The 13442-nt window shown below is 38.0% G+C and overlaps 1 long non-coding RNA gene across 11 annotated transcripts in view; it reads left to right on the top strand.

The window, feature by feature from the left end:
* The first annotated feature begins 313 nt into the window (after positions 1-313).
* LOC144288827 (uncharacterized) overlaps positions 314-13442 on the top strand; it is a 369517-nt gene continuing 356388 nt past the window's right edge. For 3 of the 11 annotated variants that reach the window (XR_013356828.1, XR_013356822.1, XR_013356823.1), the window contains exon 1: positions 6590-7487. This is a non-coding gene — a long non-coding RNA (uncharacterized LOC144288827). Of the gene's footprint in view, positions 586-6587; positions 7488-8688; positions 8944-13442 lie in introns of those variants that run through there. The other 8 variants (XR_013356831.1, XR_013356821.1, XR_013356829.1 and 5 more) reach the window with 7 other exon arrangements.

Raw genomic sequence — 13442 nt, 5'->3', positions numbered from 1 at the left:
TGGAATAGTCTTAAATTTGGAGAAGAGTTGCAAGAATTGAACTAAAAAGAAAAAAGAAAAGAAAAAAAATTCTGTGCATCCTTATCCCAGAGACTTCATGCAAGGTTGGCCAGTTGTCTCAATAATGTCCTTTATGACACAAGATGCAATCCAGGATCGATTGTGATACCTGGTTGTCTCATGTATTTTGAAATAATTCCTCCTTTCCTTTCCTTTCCTTTCCTTTCCTTTCCTTTCCTTTCCTTTCCTTTCCTTTCCTTTCCTTTCCTTTCCTTTCCTTTCCTTTCCTTTCCTTTCCTTTTCCTTTTCCTTTCCTTTCCTTTCCTTTCCTTTCTCAGCTATATCATTTTTGAAGATTATAGCCCAGTTTTTGAGAGGTTGTTCCTCAGTTTGGGTTTATTTAATGTTTCTTCAGAATTATATCCAGGCCATGCATTTTTTGAACAAAATCTCACAGAAGTGATACTTTTCTCTTTTCCTTGCATCTAATCATATGGCACATGGTGTCAAATTTTTTCATTACTGGTGATGTTAGCTTTGATCACTTAAGTGAGCTGGTGTCTCTGAGGTTTCTCTACTATAAAGGTATGATGTTTTTTAGATTTTTGAATTAGCAATTATTTTGTGGAGAGAGATTTTGAAACTGTAAAATCCTGTTCCTCTGCCTACAATCACGGATTAGTTTTAGCATCCTTGCTAAATAATAGCTACTACTACTACTAATAGCTATTGCTATTTCTTACCTGATTATTACTCTATTGGTTGAGAAATGTTCATTTTCTAATTTCTTCATCCCTTCTACATTACTTGGTATTAAACTGCAAGGAAGCATTTCTTTTTCCCCCATTTGTTTATTTATCTGTATCATTGAGGACTCATGAATTTTCTTTCTTTCTTTCTTTCTTTCTTTCTTTCTTTCTTTCTTTTTTTTTTTTTTGAGAGGGAGTGAGGGAGGTGGTGGGGAGGAGCAGCAGAGGGAGAGGAAGAGGGAGAGAGAGAACTTAAAAAAAAGGATTTATTTATTTATTTATTTATTTAACACAGAGAGAGATAGCATACAAGCAGGGAGAGTGGTAGGCAGAGGGAAAGGGAGAAGCAGACTCCCCAAAGAGCACGGAGCCCAATGCAGAACTCCACCCCGGGACCCTGAGATCATGACCTGAGCCCAAGGCAGGCACTTAATTGACTGAGCTATCGAGGCACCCCAGAGAAAGAGAGAAAATCTTAAGCAGACTCCATGCTCAGTGTAGAGCCTGAATCTGGGCTCAATCTCACAACCTGAGATCATGACTTGAACTGAAATCAAGAGTTGGATGCTTAACTGACTGAGCTACCCAGGCACCCCCATGAATTCTTTTTTTATTCAATAAGTTCTCATTAGGAACTATCGTTATTTATTTTAATGTTCGAATTACCCCAGATTTGATTAGTAGGAGACTTTTCAGGCTGGATTCTGTGTGGTTTTGACATGTAACCATCATTCTTATTTTCTGCCACAGTCAGATCATCCAAGCTCATCTTGTTTTTTCCTTATACCAGCCCTGGGATTAGCCATTTCAAGAAACCTTGCTTCTTTTAGGAGAGTGGCTGCTATGCATGTGAGGTGTGCCCATTGCTGGGAGAGATACTCCTGTTTCTAGGCAACTCTAGTGGAAAGAGGAAATTTATATATATATGTATATATATACACACACACACATATATATACACATACACATACCTTTTTCTCCGTCTCTCTCTTTCTCATATATATATATATATATATATAGTTATGTGTGTGTGTATGTGTATATGTATACACACACATTTATTTATGGGTACACACCATACCTCCAATACCTCTCACTACAGAACTCATTATGGGGTCTTTCCCAGCTTGCAACCTGGTTACCTACCAATAAACCCATCCAAAGTTGAAATATCGTCAATTGAAAATGCATTGAATACACATGACCTACTGAACATCATAACTTAGCCTAGCCTACCCTTAACATGGTCAGAACTCTTCCATTAGCCTACATTTGGGCAAAATCACCTAACATAAAGCCAATTTTATAATACAGTATTGAATATCTCATGTAATCTATTGACTACTGTACCAAAAGTGACAAACTGGGTGGTTGTCTGGGTACAGAGTATTGGTCATTCACCCTCATAATCAGGGGGCTGACTGGGGGCTCCAGTTGCTGCTGTCCAACATCACAAGGGGCCATCATAGAGCATATCACTGGCTTGGGAAAAGACCCAAATTCAAAATTTGAAGTGTGGTTTCTACTGAATGGATATTACTTTTGTACCATCATAAAGTTGGAATATTATATTAAACCACTGTAAGTTGGGGACCATCTGTAGCTTTCTCTCCATATTTGCCCTTTCCTCCTCTGACAGTAAGAAACCTGGCTTTCATTATGTCAATATACATTATTTGCTCAATTCACCTATATGCAGCCAACTTTGCTGGACTGCCTGCCTGCCTCTTGGTTCTGCCTAATGGCTCTTTCACTGAATTGTAAACACGAGACAGAGAGAAGGGAGAAGGAGGGAGGTAAGAGAGGAAGAATTGGAAAGAAGAGAGGAAGGGAATGACATTTTAAAATCTAAGTTGAAATTTAAAACTAGATTTTTTTTTGCAGCTGTTTTCTATTATAGGTATTATAGAAGTAAAATTCTAGGAATGGGTTTTACTATTTTTTTTTTTCAGATTTTGTATATGTTCTATTTTGTCTTTATATATTCATTCATAGCATTTAATGGTAACATTGTTAGGCATACAAAGATGAATGAATGCAAGTAAAATAAATTCTACAGAATTCTATAGACAATGCAGAATTTGATCAGGCAAGCAGACATGTTAACAATCCCTCTAGTAGTACGATAAGGGTTATCGAAGAAAAATACAAAAAATTGATAGGAGCAGAGAGAGAGCAGGTGGGTGAGTTGGGAGAGGGGCAGATGAAGAGGGAGAGGGAATTTCAAGCAGACTCTGCACTGAGTGTGGAGCCTCACCCTATGGCTCATCCCCTGACCCAAGACCATGACCCAAGCTCAAATCAAGAGCTTAACTGACTGAGCTCCAAGAAACCACTAGATTTTGAGAGAAGCAGCTGAATTGTTCTCTTCTCCCTTAAGAGGAGGAACTGACAAACTACAAGGTTAATTTCTAGCTGGCCTTCTGAATTCTGTCTTTTTAAAAATTCTTTCTTTTGCCCAAGCATCCCACTTCTCAGTGATTATAAAGCCACTATTATAAAATATATACTACCAAAAAATGCCAATATTCTAGAATCTTTGTGCAAATCAATCATGTCACGTACAAACTTATAGGTAAATAGCTTCAATTTTATTTTAGTAAAAGACTTCTTTATTATATAAAGTATCTTCAAAACATGCTTAATAAGTGGCACCTGGGTGGCTCAGTAGGTTAAGCCTCCTACTCTTGATTTCAATTTGGGTTGTGATCTCAGGGTCATGGGATCACCCTGACTCTGGCTCCATGCTCAACAGGGAGTCTGCTTCTCGGTCTATCCCTCCCTTCCCACCCCCTGCTCTCTCTCTCTCTCTAAAATAAGTAATTAAATCTTTAAAAAATAATAATAAAAGGATGCCTGGGTGGCTCAGTTGTTGAGCATCTGCCTTTGTCTCAGGTCGTGATCCCAGGGTCCTGGGATCGAGTCCCACATTGGGCTCCCCACAGGGAGCCTGCTTCCCGCTCTGCCTATATCTGTGCCTCTCTCTCTGTGTCTCTCATGAATAAGTAAATAAAATCTTTAAATAATAATAATAATTAATGAAAAAATAAAACAAGCTTATTAAGTCTCAACAATGAGGAAATGTAGGTTGGCTTTATCACTTTCCAATTAAAAGTTATTCCTCCATGGCTTCCAGGGAAGAAAGTTAAGGGACTTAGAGAAATTGGTACAATTTTACATGGTGCAAGTAAAATAAGTAAATCAAGATCAGTTAATCCTGACCTTTTTTTTTTTTTCCTGCCCTAACTTGTCCTAGAGGTAAATATACTCCCTGCTTTACTAACTGAATCTCAGGTTCTAGGTCAAAAAGCCGTTGTCCCTTATTAGCACTGACCTTCAAAACTCGATATGGTACGTTTTCAAATGAAATCAATTTATAATGAAAAATTTTAGATTACTCGAAAGGTAATGGTAATGTAACAAAAAAACCCATTTAAAGCTACCTTTCTCCCTGCATTATAGAAGTTGACAACTCTAAATATCATATTATATATGTGTATTATAGATGCATATTATACCATTACATATTTTACACTGTAAAGATATTTCTTAAACTAAATACTAGTATCAAAATTGTAATTATCTGTCTGTATTTGATATGGAGCATGGATATTGGGTCACATTTTGACAAGGATCTCGGGCCTGTTGCAAGCCTCTTGAAATTCAGGGTGGAGTCTACATGACAGGCCCATTATGATTATATCTTGGACACAGCACAGTGACACTTCACTTGTAACTTATAAGTTCACAGAGTTCATAGGTAATTCGTATAAACTCAAAGTGTCTAAGTAGCCAGATTAAAGACTATTTACATCTTTGGGGCACCTAGGTCTGAGTTTGCAACTCATTTTTATATATCTAGAAACTTTAATAGTCACCACCTTGGTATAGGTATGGTTAACTCTCATTCTTTTGGATTTGGATGGTTTTAAAACCAGAAAGTCACTAAGTCCAGCACAATAATCTTGTTTATTTTTTAGAGCTTTCTTTCTATTCCTTTTGGTTTTATTCATAACTCTAATTTAAAAAAAAAAAATGTCACGTGAGTAGATGAGAATTTTTGAAAATCTGTTTTCCAATCTGTCAAAGGAAGATACTCTTCTGAGATTTCCTTTCTGGATTGCTTTAGTCAGAGGAATGCTATGATAAAATATTTTCACAATTATTTTATCAAGCATAATGTTCAGTAAATTATAATACTAACCTGATCATACAGCATCTCAGGAAATAGGTAATAAGTATTATTATTTCATGTTTAGTGATAGAAACATTAAGATTGACACTGAGTGATTTTAAAATAATGATTAAATTCCAGCTAAACTAGTCATTTGACAAGCATTTACTGAAAGTCCTTGAGAAAGCAGCAGCAGGACTGATGGTAATACTAAAAACACAGCAGGATAGACTGGCCTCTTTAATGCTCAGAACTCTTGTGCAACATGTGTAATTAACTCGCCATTGAAACCACTGGAGGAACATCTTGTAACTTGATTTAGGGAGACTTTGTCCTCAAATTTACTAGCAAATGATATTCTGTAATGATCTGGTAAATCATTGCATTCTATTGATTTTAAAATATTTGGGCATATATAGTTAAAAATCTAAAGTCTGACAGAGAACTTGAGTTGATACCTTTTATTTTAAACTCTTCACAATAACCTCCTGGCATTTTTTCAACTTCTGGGAAATGCCCAGAATGTCTGTCTCTCAACAGATGAAGTGAAGCACCAACAACGGAATTTTATTTTGAAATCTAGCAATTTCAGAATCCTATTGAAATTATATTCATCATTACTAAACTTTATTGAAATAGATGTTGCATAACAAAATTATGAGTCAATGGTAAATCATTCATTTGGACTTCTGTAACACAAAAATTAAGAGGCAACAAATTCTGCATTTCTTTCTGCCTCAAAGTAGCTGAAGTAAATGTATTTTTAAATGATAATATCTGCAATCATATAAATGTCATAGCTCTTTAAAAATATAAAATTCTGAAGAATAAGTTACATGGGATATACCAGCTTGCAATGAGATGTACCAAATATGACTGCTTAGCAGAAATATGAAAATCTGGCTGATGATTTATTGAGAATCAGTTTGGAAAATGTTTTCAAGAAAAATAGATGGAAAGTATTTCTTTTTCATATGGTTTCAATTTAATTAGCAAAAACAACAAGACACTTCCTAGGACCTTCCTCCTGAGATGTTGTATACACCTCGGCACATTTAAGGATGTTCTTAGCACAGAGATTCTCAGACCTTCTTGGATCATTGCACTCTTAGCATCTCAGTAACTTTATCATGGTGACCCTAGGTCAAAAGAAATATCCAGCAGTTCTGTTTATTAAGCACTTAGACCCAAATTTAATAGTATTGTAGTAGTGGTTTGTGTGGTGTTTGACAGATGTGGCTGTGCTTCCCTAAAATTTAAAAATATTCTATAATACTATTGTATGTTTACAGCAGCCAGCATGGCTTGGGAACTATGGTCTTGACAGCATTAATGGCAAAACACTGGTAATGACTCAAATGCTCACTCATTGGAAGACGCTTAAAGGATAGTGTATCTATATGATGGGTGATGGAATACTATGTAGAAGTTAAAGAGAGTGAAATAGATCTGTATATACTGATTTAGAAAGGTCTCCAATACATGCCATTAAGTAAAACTTGGAAATTTCAGGGGAATATCTGTGGTATATACCATTTAAAATACATACACATATACATATATATGTAAATGTATATGAACACACACAAAGTATATATTTATTTTTTTGTGTACACATACGTTTTGTGTATTTTGTGCTGGTTCCTGAAGCTCCCTACCCTGTTCAGGATGCTCCCACCCAGTATTTTTGTCCACTCCGAAGCACCCAGGCTTTCTCTTTAATGGTTGTCTTTTCCCTTTTTCTAAAATTGCTGTCTGGCTCTGCATATTCCATTTTATCCCCTCCCTATTTATTGTTTTATTTTTTTATCCCCTCCCAATTTTTAAAGAATTGAAACAATTTTAAAAAGGAATAATATTGTGGAAAGAGTAAAATTGAAGTTATACCCTGTAGGACTTTCTTGATGATAGATTAAAAATCTTAAAGCCTTACCAAGGAGCCCATAGTTGCAGAGCCTCCATCTCTAAGTCAGTTTTCCTGACCTCAGCTTCACACATTTCTTTCAAGCCTCCTCCTCCTCTTTCTACCCTTTACTGTAAGTGCTTCTAATATAGCACACAGGCAACTCCACACCTTGCCTAGGACATAGCCTAATTCCTTCCCTCCACAGTGCATCTCCCTGCCTCCCTTAGATATTTCTCATAGACAGGAGCCTCCCCGTTATGGATGGGAGAGATGTTCCAAGACCCCCAGGGGATGCCTGAAACCTTATATACCCTGTTCTTTCCTATACATGCATACATACTTATGATAAAGTCTAATTTATAAAATAGGGATAGTAAGAGATTACCAATAGTAACCAATAATAAAATAGAACAATTCTAACAATACACTGTAATAAAAATTATGTGAAGATGTGAATGTGGTTTCTCTATCTTACTGTACTGTAGTCACCCTTCATGTGATGACAAGACACCTACATGATGAGGTAAAGGGAGGTGAAGGCATTGTGACATCATGTTAGGCTACTATTGACCTTTTCTGACTGTGTGTCAGAAGGTGAATCATCTGCTAGACCACTGTTGACTGCAGGCAGGTGAAACCATAGAAAGCAAAACCATGGGTAAGGGAAGGACTACCATCTCAGTCCTCTGGTACACGTGGGAAAGGCTTCTCTGGGTCAATTCTGACTGTCACAATTGCTCAACCACATGGTTTGTACAAACACTCTAGCTACCAGGCACTCACACCTGTTTCTGCTTTTGGGCTTGTGCTGTAGCTTATTTCTGGCACCTGTCAATATCATGTTCTCACAGAGGCCTTTCCCAACCTCCCAACTTGAGGAGTGTTCCAGGTAGAGTCATCAGATAAAATGCAGAAGACAGAGCTCAATTTGAATCTCAGATACTCAATAAATTTGTGGGGTTTTGTTGTTGTTGTTTTGTTGTGTTTGTGTTGTGAATGTATGTCTCAAATAGTGCATGGGACATATTTATACTAAAATAATAATAATTAGTTCATCTGAAATTCAAAATGAACTCTGTCTCCTGAATTTTTGTTGGCTAAGCCTGGCAACCTTCTAGTCATTTTCTAATATAACACACTGTTGTGATTTTCTCTGCTACGTGATATTTTCTTGTTTATTAAGCTGGATTTGTGTTTGATGCCTGTCATCCTCCACAGGAATGTGGGGTCCAAGCGAGCAGAAACCGTGTCTTTCTTCCTGCTGTTATCCCAGAGCCTAGGAGTATGTAGTAGATCTACATTACACTCCTGATTACACTCCCTTCAGGGGATGAACACAAGTCTTCCGAAGACAAATGTTAATTCTCTAGGGTAATCCATTTTAAACTGAAATATTCCCTACCTACCTCGTATTTTGTGAGGAACTCACCTTTCACGGAGTTCCATTGTCATGTAATTATAGATGGGGCAGTTTATCCTTTACTGCTCCCAATTATGCCCTTCAGAACTGCTAAAATAAGAAGGGAGTTATGTGGTCCAGTTACAGAAAGAAAAGCTTTGAAAAGACCATTTAAAATAAACAAAACTTCATTACATTTAGTGATCTCAATAAAGAGAAGGAAGGTCATATATTTTACCTAGGACATATATTTTAACCATTTTTTAACACTTTAGTAATAATAAAAATATATCAAATTTTAATTCATAAGATATTATCCACATTTTAGGTTGTCTGGGGGTTAACTTTAAATGGTTTTTGGCAAAAATCTCACCATAACGCTCCTCTTAATGTTATCGCTACATATTTTTGAACCTTTTTTTTTTTTTAAATGTAGTATTATATGAAATTCATGAATTTTTTAATTTTTTTTTTTAATTTTTTTATTTATTTATGATAGTCACACACAGAGAGAGAGAGAGAGGCAGAGACACAGGCAGAGGGAGAAGCAGGCTCCATGCACCGGGAGCCCGACGTGGGATTCGATCCCGGGTCTGCAGGATCGCTCCCTGGGCCATAGGCAGGCGCTAAACCGCTGCGCCACCCAGGGATCCCGAATTTTTTTTTTTTTTAATTTGTTCGCAAGTTAATTGGCTTTCTGGTAGTTTAAAGAAAGGTAAACTAATAGTTATGTGCATCCTAGTAACTTATTTTTTTTCTGGATAATTTGTGTCCTTGGAATGTAAGTTCCCCAGAACATTAATCTTATTTATAAAAGGTAAAGTTCTATATGATCTTTTTCACAAAAAGTTTCCATATCTTCTTTGGGGGAATTTGGCTAAGTGATCTTTAGGCAAAATGACCCAAGTAAAATTATGAGTTGAGCAATTAGGAGGAGAATCTAATCAATATAGACTGATTTTGTGTAATTCAGACCTCTTTTTCTCAATGACACATGTAAGGATCAGGATTTTAAATTACATCAGTTTCTAAATTGTGCTCTGTTTATTTACATGAAGTCTAAATTGGTGAAGGTTGGTGTGTGTGTGTGTGTGTGTGTGTGTGTGGAACCTGAAAGTGTACATGACTGAAACCTTTAATAGATTTGTCTCCATTTAATCTGTATGCAACATATGTATAACATATCAATATTTTGCTTTTAACACACAGATCTCTCTTGGATGCTGATAACCAAAGCATCTATGATGTTATTCAGAAACCCCCTCCACTATTAACTGGGGATGTTTGATCTTGCAGCTTGCTCTTGCAAAGCAGCTGCTAAGGTGCTTCGGCATAATTAGGAGGCTTCCCTTTGCCAGTCCCTGAAAGCAACTAGGTTTTGCTTGAATGAAACAAGTAAAAAAGCATGAGGCTAGCAAGAGGTTGTACAGAGTGGGTAGTGGGCTCCCTCAGCGTTCCCCTGGGCACCTCTTATTCTCTCTTCTGCTTGGTGTGTGTGTGTGTGTGTGTGTGTGTGTGTGCACTAGCTGATGAAATCCCCTTCCTGCTGAACTGGGACGGAACTAAGTGAGCAGGGTGTAGCTTTGGAGGGTTCTGAAATCTAAGAACAAGCTTCCTTTCCCACCACTTTACGCTGAGTCAGTTCACTGCAGAGTGCTCCGCAGGATCTAGAAGCCTTTGTGTTCAGATTATTTTACTAGCTACAAAAGCCACACCCTTGTGCTACACAAACAGAACACTTTGTCCTTCCAGGAGGTCTGTACTTTGACCACAGCCCTGGGATTTCAAAGCGCCTCACGGTGGCCTGCCTATTGTGATGTAAAGTGTTAGGCCAGAGAGTGTCTCCTGTTATAATGCAGGTTTTCACAATTGTGAGCTCAGGCAGTGGAGGCTTTGAACAATGATTGACCATCACTTAAAACTGCCTCAAAAATTCATTTATTATACTCACATAAAAGAAAAAAGTACAGTGACAGAAAGAAATGGAATAATGTGTTTTCATTTAGAAAAATCCATATTTATTTTTTAACCACACATACTCATTTATAGCAAATATAGTCCCCCACCCCCACCCCCAAGCCATCTGAGGTTTTAGTTTCCTGCAGTCGACCATGATCTGGAAGCAGATGATCCTCCTTCAGACAATCACTTAGAAATATCATCATATCTATACGTCAGCAGTAGCTTAACACTACTTCCCAGTGTTCACGTCATCAGGTCACTTGCCTCATCGCATAAGCATTTTATTACCTCCCATTGTCACAAGAAGGAGAGTGAGTACAGGACAGTAAGATGTTGAGAGAGAGAGAGAGAGAACATTCACATAACTTTTATTATGGTATATTGTGATACTTGTTTTATTTTATTATTGGTTATTGATAATCTCTTACTGTGCCTCAATTGTAAATTAAACTGTATCAGAGGTGTGTACGTATGGGGAAAAAAAAACATAGTATCCATAGGGTTTGGTACTATCTGTGGTTTCAGGCATTTGTTGGAGGTCTTGGAATGTTTACCCTGCAGATAAGAGGGGACTACTGTTCCCATTTATATTTGTTTATATCTGTTTAGGGTAGTAAATGGTACACTGGTCTACACTGGCACCAGTAGGAAAGAAGTGGAATGAGGACTGAACCTAGAGGCTGAGCTACACCCTAAGTCTCCTGCTTCTTCCTAGCAGAGCAGTGATCATTTTCAGAATATCTTAGTCATGTCCCTATTCTCAAACTCCATTGCAGAACCAAGTCTGTTTCATGTAATATTACATTTCTAACAGTATGGTAACATGAAACTACCTCTTAGTGAATGATTCACTGCAGTATGCATTGCACTGTGCTAAATGCTCTATTTTCTCATTTAACTCTCAACATTTCTTTTTTTTTTTAATTTTTAAAAAGATTTTATTTATTTATCTGACAAAGAGAATAAAAGAGGGCACAAGCAGAGGGAGCAGCAGGCAGGAGTAGAGGGAGAAGCAGACTCCCCACCAAACAGGGAGCCCAATGGGGGTCTTGATCCCAGGACCCAGATATCATGATCCAAGCTGAAGGCCAATGCTTAACTAGCTGAGCCACCGAGGCAACCCTCAATGTAACTGTCTGAAGTAACTACTATAATCCTTTTTTTTTTTCATTAAACAAGGAAAGAGGCCCAGATGTCGTTAAATCTCTAGACATAGTCACTCAGTTAATAATGACAAGAAATGGGGTTCTAAGAAGGCTCTAGATTCTAGAGCTCGAGATTGGAACTCCTAAGAAATTCAGCCCAATAATTGCACCAGCCTTTGCACTAAATTAAGGAGGGCTTGAGAGGCAGTCTAGTCAAGCTGGATGGTCAGAGGGCTGACTTTGAAGTGTTGCCCTAGGAAGCAAGCTGTTTTTACTTAGATGGGATGCTTATTGTGGGGGGATGGGACATATCGATAGCTATTACTAGACACCTGAGCACCCAACTGGCCTAGCAAGCGCCTTGGCAAAATCATTGCCTCTGCTATTGCTTTGCAACATACGTAAAACAATATGAGATGTCACTTTTCCTTTAGCCAAGTAGATCTTATGGAATCCTCCTTTTTACTATCAGAGCTCCCTCCCTGGAACAGAAGTTCACTACCACCCACCAAACTATATGCCAAACACTTCTGCAAAGTAAATCTCACACAAAATTAATTATTGACATTTTCCTGAAGTCTCGCACTTAGACTTAATTCTAGACTTAATCTTACGAATTTCAGTCATTACAAGAAATATTGGAAAACAACCTACCCCTGCTTTTTTTTTTTAATTTTTATTTATTTATGATAGTCACACAGAGAGAGAGAGAGGCAGAGACATAGTCAGAGGGAGAAGCAGGCTCCATGCACTGGGAGCCCGACGTGGGATTCGATCCCGGGTCTCCAGGATCACACCCTGGGCCAAAGGCAGGCGCCAAACCGCTGCGCCACCCAGGGATCCCTGCTTTTTTTTTCTTAACAAAACTTAATTGCATCTGTCTGAGGAATTTAAAAAATTGGCTTATGAGTGGTTATGTTTTTATTTTTTATTTTTACATGTGACTCTAATATCAGCCATGACTATCATTCATTTAGTGAGCCCTCAAACTGAATACAAATAATTCTAAGAAGTGTTTATTTGTTTGTAAATATGAGCTGATTTGGTCACTTTTTTCTGGAAACATGTTCTCCTGGCTTCTGTGGCACCGTAGTTCTCTAATTTTCTGTCTAATTTTCTGTTCTACTTGCTTTGCTAGTGTTTTGTGTGTGTGTGTGTGTGTGTGTGTGTGTTTTTTTTTTTTTTTTTTAGAGAGAGAGGGTAGAAGGTTAGAGGGAGGAGGAGAGAGAGAGAATCTTAAACTTGCCTCCTGGGGCTTGATCTCATGACCCTGAGACCATGACCTGAGCTGAAATCAAGAGTTGGATGCTTACCCAACTGAGCCACCCAGGCACCCCTGGAGGACCTTGGATTTGACATTGATCTCTCTCCTCCATCTATTCTCCATGCCTTTCTGACCTCACCTAGCCCCATCCAAAATTAAAACCATCTCTATCCTGAGGAGGCTAATGTTTATTTCTTCAGTCTTAACATCTCCCCTGGTTCCAGATGTCTAGTCCACATCTCCCTCCCTACGAACAATGACAATGTTTGTCATGTGTACAAAGAAGGACTTTTAATTTTCTCTCAGAATGATTCCTCTCCTAATCTCGTCCATCTTGGTTATTTATACTACTATGTACTCTGTTGTTCAAGCTATCTCATGGTCTCTTGCTTTTGCACCACCCCCATCTCTCATTCTCTTTTCTCTCCCCAGACTAGCTTTTCACTGTGTATTACTTTCCGGTATTGCAGAGAGGGACTGAAGCTTCTGAATGCCAACTCCAGCCCTAGCTTAGGAAAGAAAGTCATCTGGTTAAGCTCTGGTTAGCTGTCTGTCCTGATCTATTGCAGCCAGCATGGGACTAAGGTCATATGCTATAATCAGGCCTTAGCTCTGGTTATGAGTAGGGCAGTTTTTAAAGAAGGGGGTTGGTGGTGCATGAGATGGACAGACATCCTAATAATGTTTACAGTCTTACCATATTTTCAATTCCTTTTTTTTTTTTTAAGATTTTATTTATTCATGAGAGACACAGAGAGAGAGAGAGAGAGAGAGAGGCAGAGACACAGGCAGAGGGAGAAGCAGGCTCCATGCAGGGAGCCTGATGTGGGACTCGACCCTGGG

The sequence above is a fragment of the Canis aureus genome, chromosome 18 (assembly GCF_053574225.1).
Source record: "Canis aureus isolate CA01 chromosome 18, VMU_Caureus_v.1.0, whole genome shotgun sequence".
Taxonomy (NCBI): Eukaryota; Metazoa; Chordata; class Mammalia; order Carnivora; family Canidae; genus Canis; species Canis aureus.
This window is presented reverse-complemented; position numbering and strand designations above follow the sequence as displayed.